Genomic DNA, 11,434 nt, shown 5'->3' with positions numbered 1-11,434 from the left:
TTTGGTCTATGGTATCCTAAAGATACAGATCTTAAACTTCATGCATATACAGATGTTGATTGGGCAGGAAATGTTGAAGATTGAAAAAGCACCAGTGGAGGTGCATTCTATATGGGATCACGGTTAGTATCTTGGTTCAACAAGAAACAAAGTCTGATTGCCTTATCTACAGCTGAAGTGGAATATGTGGCTGCTATATCTTGCTGCACATAACTACTTTAGATGATGCAAACATTGCAAGGCATTCAAATCACATGTTCTCCACCCATCTCCATTTTATGTGATAATACAAGTGCCATCAGAATTTCGAGAAATCCTATCATGCACTCCAAGACCAAGCACATACCCATCAAGTACCATTTTTTTATGAGAACAAGTGCTTGAACAAAAGGTTAAATTGGAGTATATTCCCTCCAAAGAACATGTTGCTGATATTTTTACCAAACTGCTTCTTAGAGAAACATTTGAATATATCAAACAAAAGCTGGGAGTAGTTTTGGCATCATCCTGTCGTTAAATCCAATTTTCAGAGGAAGGTTCCTATACGTGCGTTTCATGAAGGATAGTCGTGTATATATGCGAGTTTTTGTGGCTGAAGGAGCATATATGTTTTTTTTGATAGAAAAACAGTGGTTCAGACTTTGACATGGGTGCTCAGTCTGATATGGATGATTATTGTCTGTTGATATGCTTTGTTCATTGATTTTTATCTGACTGATGAAGATGCCTTGATGAATGGTTTGTTGACAATGCACAGGTAGCACAGGTTCAAGGGGAGTATTAGCCTTCACAAACATTCTTCATTTTTGGCATTATGGTTGTTGATTTCAACTATGGTTTCAGATATTCATTGTTGCATAGGTCATGTAAAGATCTAGGGTGTAATATGTCACATTCTGTCATAGTCTATTTTCGAATGAGTCCTATTGGACATATGATGTAATTTTTTTCCCCACTATGCATGGGAAGGATGATGTAATAATTGTTATATTTCAGCCAAGTGTAAACAATTGGTATATCCCCACTTGGTTGGGTGATTGATGTATGTATGAGTCATTGGTGATAGGAAGGTCATACTCACGTAATTGAGTTATAGAGTCATGTTTTTCTTTTAAAAAATATCTCTGCATACTCTGCATGTACTCAGGGGGAGTATGGACAACATAGTGTATCTCAAAGGGAGAATATCTTGGACCGCCCTTTGCCCTTGATGTCAAAGGGGGGGAGTATTTTGGTGTTGCTTAATATCTCTAACAGTTTATGTAGCTTGCACTAATCAACACTAATATGGTTGCCATCAAGTCCTAAGGGGGAGATTTTTGCATTATGATACAAGTGATTGCATTGATGGAAACTTACTCACAAGTCAGTTCAGATCTGATAAAAGGAAACTCACACTATAACAAGTCAATTCAGAGGTAACAAGACATTGGTACAGAAGAACAGGAAGTTGGAACAAAGGTCTACTGATCAAAACCAAGAAGTTGAAGGAAAAGGATGTTGTAAGTTGTATACGCAGGTTCACTTTGACAAAGAAGCATATACAAACGGGTTAACATAACAAAAAGAGCGTATACGTATGCATGCACTTTCACAAGAGCAAAAGCGCGTATAGGTTGGAAAATCAAGGAAATTCAAGTTTAAAGAATACCAAGGGTCAATACCATGGTATTAGCCCACAATATTGAGCAGTGTAATGACCATTTGATCTCGTTCAACAATACCATAGGCTCTAAGAGTTGTTTTGGTCTGAGGTATTGAGAAAGGCCAAAAACTATATAAGGAGGAGAAGATGAAAGGGCCAAGAGTGCAAGTGAAAGGGTTTCTCAGGAATACTTCTATCTGAAGTATATTTTAAGTTTCAGGGGCTATGATTATGATATGATCTGAAATATTTTGTGCACCTTGGATACAATGTTGGATCAGGATCATGAGACTTGAAATGACTTATCATTGTATGATTTGATATTGGTTGGGATAGATCTGATTGCTTACACATTTTTTATTCTTTAAATGTCATGATCTGGGTATGTCTGAAGTCTGGAATAACATCAAATTTGTGAGTTCATATATGCAGATCTATACACTGGTTCGCCTTGGTAAAGGCGCGTATACACGCAAGTTTGACTCTTCCAAGTAGCGTATTCAAAAGAAAAGCCTGTTGTTCAGAAATGACTGATCTATCTGATCAGTGCTACTGTTTTACTGTTGTCTGTCAATGAAGTCTTCTTAGATCTAAAAGTAAAACTAAATGCATAAGGAGTTTGTGTCTGATTGATTGATTTATTAAGTGAGAAGGGTTATCTTTGCTGCTGACTGTTTAGATATCTATAATTTGACAGTAGATCTTCAGATTGTTACTGGTTGGTACAGTTTTGATTCAGAGGTTTTATGATTCAGTAATTTTGGAGGTATACACAGGTTTGGTTAAAGGAAGTAGCGTATACATGCAGGTTGGGTTCAGTAAAGTAGCATATGCATTATGATGTATGATTTTTGAGGTTGCAATTGGTTCTGAATGATGATGCATGTTTCTGGGTTCAGGACAACGTTCTGGTGATAGTGATCTGACTGTTTAAATTAACTGATTATTGGTTGATGCAGTTTGAGTTTCAAAGTTTCTGATGTGTCCAGTGTGAAAATTTAATGAAATGTGGCCTTCATATTGTGTTGTTGTGTATCAAGAGTATCCAATATGAAAATTTATGAAATGTGGTTTGTGGAGGAAGATAGAAGGTTGTAGCCTTTTGTAGGTCAGTGCCTACGTACTATTAAACATATCGACTAGTACAAGAGCTAGGGGTTGTAGCTCCCTTCCAGTAAAAGCTGGAAAATGAGAGAAGGTTGTAACCTTCTGTAGGTGGGTGCCTGTGTACTGGTATGAGTCTGCACCGGTACAACATTGTAAACTGATTTTCTTTATATTAAGAAGACATAGACGACAACAACAAGTGTTTTCTTGTCCCACATTGGGTTTCCACATTAAATCTTGGTGTTCATGTGTGTTGCTTATTTGTGATGGTTTATTCTGTTATTACTGCTGATAGTTACTGTATAATAAGATTTTGATGCATTGATTAAAGATCAACACATGATAAATTAACTAAATCATAAGTTCTCTGGGTATATGTTGGTTTCTTTAATCACAGTGGCATGCACACGCAAGTTCACTTCACTGAAGTAGATATAAATCTAATTGGAAAATGAAATATTATTGAATTGTAAATACCGACTCACCCCCCTCTCATTATTATTTCCAAAAGTACATGGCACCACCTAAACAATGTGTACACAATGTCACATGTACACAACATCACATACATGACATGTGCACAAGACAACTTCTACATAGCATCACATGCACAACATGTACACATCACCAAATGTACAACATGTACACAACACCACATTCTCAAGACATCGCTTGTACAATCATGGACACAACACCATATGTACAACATGCATAGAACACCATATGTACATAACACTGCACATCCAACATGTACATAGCATCATCTATACACATCACCACATATCCAACCTATGCATAACACCATATGCACACAACATCGCATATCCATCATGTACATAGCACCATCTATATCCAACACTGCATATGCAATATTCGCACAACACTATCTATACCATCATGTACATAACATTGCGTAAACAACATGTACACATGCTATGTATACACAACACTGCATGTGCACAAGATCATAGATGCAACATGTACAACATATACAACATATGCACAACAATAATACCTCACATCCAAAAGCACACTGTCTCTACCAAGAAACCTTGCTCCCAGTGTCTTATCTATGCTTGTCACAACATGTCATAAATCACACTGCTTTCATTTCACTGATGGATCCTTCCACATTACCTATCATAAACATAGGCATAATACAAGTATGCAATATCAATTCATATCCACAAGATACTAACCTTGTATGTTTTTCATGACTACTCTTCCCACTTGATTCCTCATGAACCATGAATCTCTTCATGTCATTCACCTGCATAAGAAATAATTCCTCCATAAGAACGATCCCTGACAACCATTTTAGAGGGTGAAAACATACATACATACATATATAATCATTAGCATAAAACAACCATCATCCTGTTAGATAACGACATACATAGATACATTCATACATATAAACATCAACATAATCATGATCATGACATAATTATTAGCTAAAATAATATCTAGGTTAAGAGAACTTCCTTTATTCATGTATAACATGTACAACATTGAGAACAATCATTCCCAACATAGCCAAGGCATCTGACACCTCAGATCCATTTAATTTACCTTTTCTAGTTACCTTTCATGTGTTTGTCTTGTCATCATCCATTTACCACTATGGACCAACCAGTCCAACTAAGTGTCATAGTCTTACCTTCCACTACGCTTACTCATGCACAGATCTTCATCTGAGTCTTACCTTACCTATTGGGTACCATACGACTCTCCCCAAGCTCCACTAACTTTCCTCTTTCCCAACCAATTCCCAAGACTCAAAACATAAAAGGCAACCCAAGAAACAAACAAGAAGAAGATCATGAAAACCCATAACAACAATACAACACCGCAACAAAGTGGCATAGCTATGCACCAAACACACACAAAATCACAAATCAAGCGCAACAATCACAAAAGACCAAAAGAACAAGACTAACAATAGACACCATCTCTCAATCCCCATGGTTCTGAGTGCTTCCAAAGGAAAGCTCAACCTGAGCCTTCTTCTTTATTCATGGCAATCTCTCTTGCCATGCAACTCTCTACATTATACTACCATAAACACATAATGTTAGTGCATAAATAAACATAACAATACATCAGTTACCTTATCTTCTTGTGCCAAGCTTACTACCTTGCAATTGAACACATCCACGCCATCTCTCAAGGGACTCCAATTATCTTGATAGATCCACCTGTAACTAGAGATTAGATAATATACTTGTCAAGTACATGTTCATGAATCTAGCACATATCCACATAATGTCAACAAAATCAAGGTTAAGAAGAATCCTTGTATGCAAAGCACTCATTTTTTTGGAATTAGGGTTTCCAAACCTATCCAAATAAATTCTTTTCCAATTCCTTTCTTTTACCTTTTTCCTTGCTGCAATCGAGGCTTACTATGCGTTCTTGCATCACCCAACTATTAGTTATATAAACACATCAACTATCACCTTGTCACGATAATACCAAGCATGTTTCTTGCAACTGCTCACACATGTCAACCACATGTTCCACATATCAAGACAATAATATCTTTCAATTTGAAATCAACCTTTACCAGGACTAAAAATCATGTCATAATCCTTAGTGAACTCATAATCATTAGTCATAATACATAATGCTACAACTACCATCTATCATACTCAAGTACAGGTCATTTATCTCAACTCATATGTATTAGCACAATCATATTACAACAAGATCATTTGAGCACATACTAATATTTTGCATTTCATCAAACATTCTACCAAATTGCAACACGCCATGTTAAATAAATCAACTAGATGACATAATCAAATAGTCAAGCACCAAATATAAAACATAAGAAAAATCGTACCTTACAGTGTCTCAAGGGAGGCTATCTTGTCTGCACAATCAATCTAGTTAGCACAATATAACTTCACAACATATTAACTCAAACATAAACAAGATCATGATATCCAAATAGTCAATAGCTAACATGTCCACATCATAAGCTCATAAAAAATTATCATTCATGCATAACAATCACATATGCAAAGTCAGTCTAGATTAGTACATCACCATATCACAAATATGTCAGCTCATACCTGAATATCGCAACCATAACCATCTGCATAGGTCGAACTAGGTTAACACAATATATTTAACATCAAGATCTTCAATTCAATGAACATAACCATCACACATATGATCAATCCAAATTACAACATCAAGATCTCAATGAAATAACCTTAGTCATCAAGTTAATAACATATAACAAAAATAAGCTATATATCATGCTCATCAACAACATATAACCTAGTAATCATGTTATCTAACATAAACAACATTAGCCATGCATACAACCACAGGTTACCATCATTCTTGACTATCTGACACATGTGCATATGACTATGTTGATCAAGTATCATCTATCATGTATGGAACCATAACATCTAAAGCCATGTAAATAAACCTAATGTATATAACCCTAATGCATATAACAATCCTTAACTTACATACCCGCCTGCCAAACATACAATACATGTATGACGACATGCTCTTGCCTCGAGGTTCAATGCTACAACTTCACTTTAATGATCTACATCTCTTACTCGATTACAACCAACACATTAGCATCATAACAATCCAATAGCACCAAGATGACCTAAATTGCATACAATGACTTCACAAGGCATGTTTCACCTACTATTCATGGATAATTATAACCAAGACCATACATGCATGACAAATCCATATAGACATATAGCACATGAGTACCAAACCATATTCACATCATTCTATGTAGAGTCCAGTCATCAATGGATGACAATATCATATTCACAAACCATGACCACATGCATGACAACAACCATTACTCCATTGTACACATTGCCTCATCCAGCTGTCAACCTGCATAAGCAATGCTTAATCAACTACAAACACGCATAACTGCATGTAGTCGAGCATAAGCGATCGATTGTTGTAATCAGCCTACAAGACTGATGCATGTAATCAAATAACCAAGAATTCAACCCAACATACAAAGATCTAATCAAGCAACATATACTCATGACGATGCATTCCATAAAATGAATCATCAAGTTCCTCATGACAACCCTACTACAACCATGATCAACATTATGCAATGCAACAAGCACACTGAATATAAGTGTAAGAGATACACATGCAACTTAAATGAATGCATGACCAACATATTCACCCAAGGAGAGTGAAACCATAGTCTGATACCAATCTGTTGTATCAGATATGACCCAAAGAGATCGAAACTAGCTCTCATACCAATCTGTAACAGCCCCTCCCACATCCACCCAAGTAACCACGCCAATCAGGGTAAACATGAGGAGAGATGCTGCTACAATCAGATTTTACCTCTTATGCCACCTTAAGGAAGTGGATTCGATGAAACATCACATACAATCATCCAATGTCATCAACAGACACCTTAGGAGACAAGTCAGCCGCTCAGACAACCTGCCCCTGGTTCCCACTACTATTGTGCTGCTTTTAGGCCATAGTCGTTCTCATGCTATGGGAAAGTGAGCGACCAACAACCTAAAGTCACTCTCACAGGCCTGCCTGCCAACGACTGTGGTCCAGAATTACCAGTTATGTGCCAGCAACCCCAAGATTTGAGTCGCTTTTCTAGCCCAGAATCCTGGCCACTGCCAGAACTTGTTATAACTTTGAGAAATCATTAAAAACATAATAACCATGCTAACCAATCAAAAATCACCCTCGGGACTGGGCCCGAGCATCCCTAACTAGGACTGACATTATGTCAAACACTTGGCATCAAAGCAACCTACGGGTCTAGGATACAAGACAAAGCATAAATGATTAAAACGACTTATGAAACATCATCAGAAGGATCACCTCCTTCTCTAATGAACTACTAGATCATCAATTAGTGCTTGCATCCATCCATTTAATAGTTACAAGTAAATACATGAAACCATGACATAAACCAGTCACACAACCATGCTTATAACCAACATTAAACCATGTAAATATCAGAGATATGGAAGCCATTAAATCCACATATAAATCAATGCAAAAGTAAGAGAAATTAGCTTTTATTAATCATATGCAAATCCAACCAGGTTCGAGGCTTCCACATACCACCCGACTATAGACATGGCTAAACCAAATGTCTCTTTCAGCTAGTCACCCCCATGCCATATTCCAAGCATGAATGTGGGATCTCATAGGACAACCAATCCAAGAACAATTAAGGAAATCTATGGGTTAAACCACCTCCACCCTCATCCAACCGAGATCACCCCAAGACCGGTGCTCCAATCACAACCGAACAGAACTTGGAATGCCATCCGGAATCAATCACTATCCTTGAGGAATGTTCCATCTCCTTGTCTCTCAAGCTTTACCACAATCAAAACCTGGATCACTAGGCCCTAAACCAAGATTTCTCCCTCAGGGTTTACCGTGTATCCTACCAAAACCAGTCAAGGGATTCCTAGGCCTTTAGGAATGAACCTTGAGACCACCTACGCCCCAGATTCTGAATTCCATCTAGTAACTAAAGCTCAAAAATCTAAATAAACATCGCAACGTACCATGGCATTCAGAAAAAGGCTAGGCTAGGCTGAAAACTACTTTCATAACCCGACAAAACCATGCCATCGACAACGAGAGAACCATACACCAACATGAAAGTCCATGCATGTCCAAACCAACTAGGAAATAACACATATAAGAGAGCTTCCCTTTCCTTGATCCTTGCTTACCTTCCTTTCCTTTGCTTGCTTTTCCTTCCTTGATCCAAAGCTAGAGTGCTCCAAGAAAACTCTAAGTGACCAAGAGAGTGAGAGAAGAGAATAATGAGAGAGCTCCAAACTTAAACATGACAAAATCTTAGGCTGACAAGACCTACCAACTGATCCTCAAAAGCCTTTTTATTAATGATGCCTCTAATTTCTTCATTTTCCATCATTTTCCTTCAATTTCCTCCTCACAGCAACCTGTGACCTTTTACCTTCCTTTTCTCCTATTTTCCTTTATTTTCATAAATAAATGTGCCAACAATTCCTTTTTTCCTTTTAATGCCTTTGCCTTAGCCTTTGCCAATTTTCCTTAGCCAAAACACACACATCCAATGATGCCCACTAGGATATATTTTCCCAACATTCAGCTTGGAATAATTGTCCCTTAATTGTGTTCTTATTTTGCCTTTATTACCTTTTATTATATGAACTTTTCACCAGGGTTGTTACATGTTCCCTCCTCTTTAAGCCTTTCCTTCTCAAGTCCTTTCACATGCCTTCGCAAGCAACTTCTTCTATGAGCAAAGTAAATATATGATAGATGATTTCAAGACTAAGTTTACCTTGTCATGAGTGATCTTCATTGGCAGGTGTACCTCCTCAACAAAGCAAGGTAATGCTCAAGGAATATAGTAAGGAGAAGGAACAAGGAATCACTTACAGAGAAGAAGCACAAAGCAAAACCATCATGAAGGCATGAAGAAAATCTTGGACCATTGCATGATAACTTAGTGGGCCCCAATGTTGATTCAAGACACTATGGAGGGTGAAGATGAAGAACAAAGCAGATGTTTCATGAATATTGAAGACAAAGAAACAAGAAGGACAACTTGGCATTTCCACCTCATCATAAAACCCCATGTCATCATTGTCAAGTTGTGACTTGCACCAGTTTCATCACAATGTCATGTGTGTCCATGTGTCTTGCCACATCATTTGTGGATGTAATGATGTAATTATCAAAAGGAAGATGAAAAAATTCAATGTGTGGAATTCCAAGAGTCACATGTGGAATATGAAAAGTCACATGTAGACAAACGAGTCAAGTAGAAGTTCAAAGGTCACATTGGAAGTCTAAGAGTCATAAGGGTAGTTCAAGAGTCATGGGGATATGAAAGGTTATTCCTCTTGTTATAAAAGCAACCTCATAGCTCAAGAAAAGGGATTTTGGAGGCTTAGGCTTTGGGGAGCTAGCCTTGGCTTCTCTAACTTGACATAGGAGAGAAAAGCATAGATTGGAGAATCAAAAGTGACTTAATGTTCCACTACTGGAGCTAGTGGTTCACCATTGTAACTCTGTACTTGAGATCTTTCACATAATAATTGAAGCTCATAGGGCCAACACATTTTACTCTTTAGATATTTGTAGTATATGTTATATTCATATCTACTAAAGAAGTTGAGCTACTTCATTGGGTTTGATACTTATCATGTTGAATATATGTTGTATTTGCTTTAATGGTCGTTGCGTCTATGTGAACTATTTTGCTAGATAACTAACAAATTTTTTCTTGCCCTCGAGTGTCTCTCTTAGGTTAGTACTATTACATCCTTCTAAAGACTCACTCCTGTCTCCCTTCTCGTGAAGGCATCCTTTTACACATTGCAATTGGTCTTTCACAATGTCAACTTACTTGTTCGTTCAAAGGTTATGTGCATAATCTCTTATGTTATCCATTGAAACCAGGGCAAACCTTAAGTTATGGTGGGGCTGATACTCCAAATGGGGCTCCTACTCCAAATGGTGTGAGGTCTAATTAAAACTTCATATCGGGGAGACCCCTTGTATGTTGGTGGTATCCAGCACCGTCAACAATAACATAAATTTATTTTAACTTCCAATAATAACTAAAAGAAAAAAAAAATTCTTATATTTCCACTTTTAACTATATGTAAGATATATAATTCTTAAACTTCTTAAAATATATTTCAATACAAAATTTAATAAATTATTTGAATATCTATAGTAAAAAAGTTATTTCAAAATCAATTTCATATATATGTAAAGAGAAAGTATATATATATATATATATATAAATATAAAATGTTATATATTAATTTTATATAAAAATTTGAATGAATTATACAATTTTTTTTAAATTTTCAATTGAAGAAATGTATAATTGTTTAATTCCTAATATAAAATTAATATAACATTTAAAATATATTTTATGAGAGATTAAATATAAAAAAAAAAAAAAAAACAACTAAGGCCTATATATTTTATATAAAACAATTAAAATAAAATAATATACTTCACATTTCAAATAGTGTTATTATTCCATATTCTAATCTCATTTTAATTATATTTTTTTATTATTTTTATATGAAAAAATCTATTGGAATTACAAGTTTTTACCCAAATAACAAATAACCAAAATCCAAAGTGATATTTAAGTCATGAAAAATTATATATATATATATATATAAACCCAAATTATATATATATATATAAACCCAAACCATTTGCAGATCAAAATATTTAATCCCTTTATCTTACTTACTACAACCCTGATTGAATCCATACCCCTATTTCTCGCTGCACAGCCCACTGTAGCAAAAATCGGAGGAACAAAAAATAAACCTTCGAGTTTCACGGGTTCTTGGTATCTTCTGTATGCTTGCTTCTCTGATCCTCCTTCTACAGTGCTAATTATGCTTTGAGCTAGCGAAGCGATTCAGAATGCCGTAAAATGGTTGAACTGTGTAAATTTCTGTCTCCGTTCATTACAAAAGATTGCAAATCGCTACTATCCAAACGTTATAGAGAAAAAGGCAAAGACCAGACGAAATTTAAAACGGCAAAGTAGCTCCGGGATGTGTATTCAGTTTATGCCGGAAATCTGTAAGTGATTTTCTCAATCTTTAGTGCAATTTGGCACCAAAGGCATCAGAAAAATTGGTTTGA

The sequence above is a fragment of the Pinus tabuliformis genome, chromosome 6 (assembly GCF_031772625.1).
Source record: "Pinus tabuliformis cultivar Carrire ecotype Pingquan chromosome 6, CPIR1, whole genome shotgun sequence".
Taxonomy (NCBI): Eukaryota; Viridiplantae; Streptophyta; class Pinopsida; order Pinales; family Pinaceae; genus Pinus; species Pinus tabuliformis.
The sequence above is the reverse complement of the archived record's forward strand: the minus strand, read 5'-3'. Positions refer to the sequence as shown.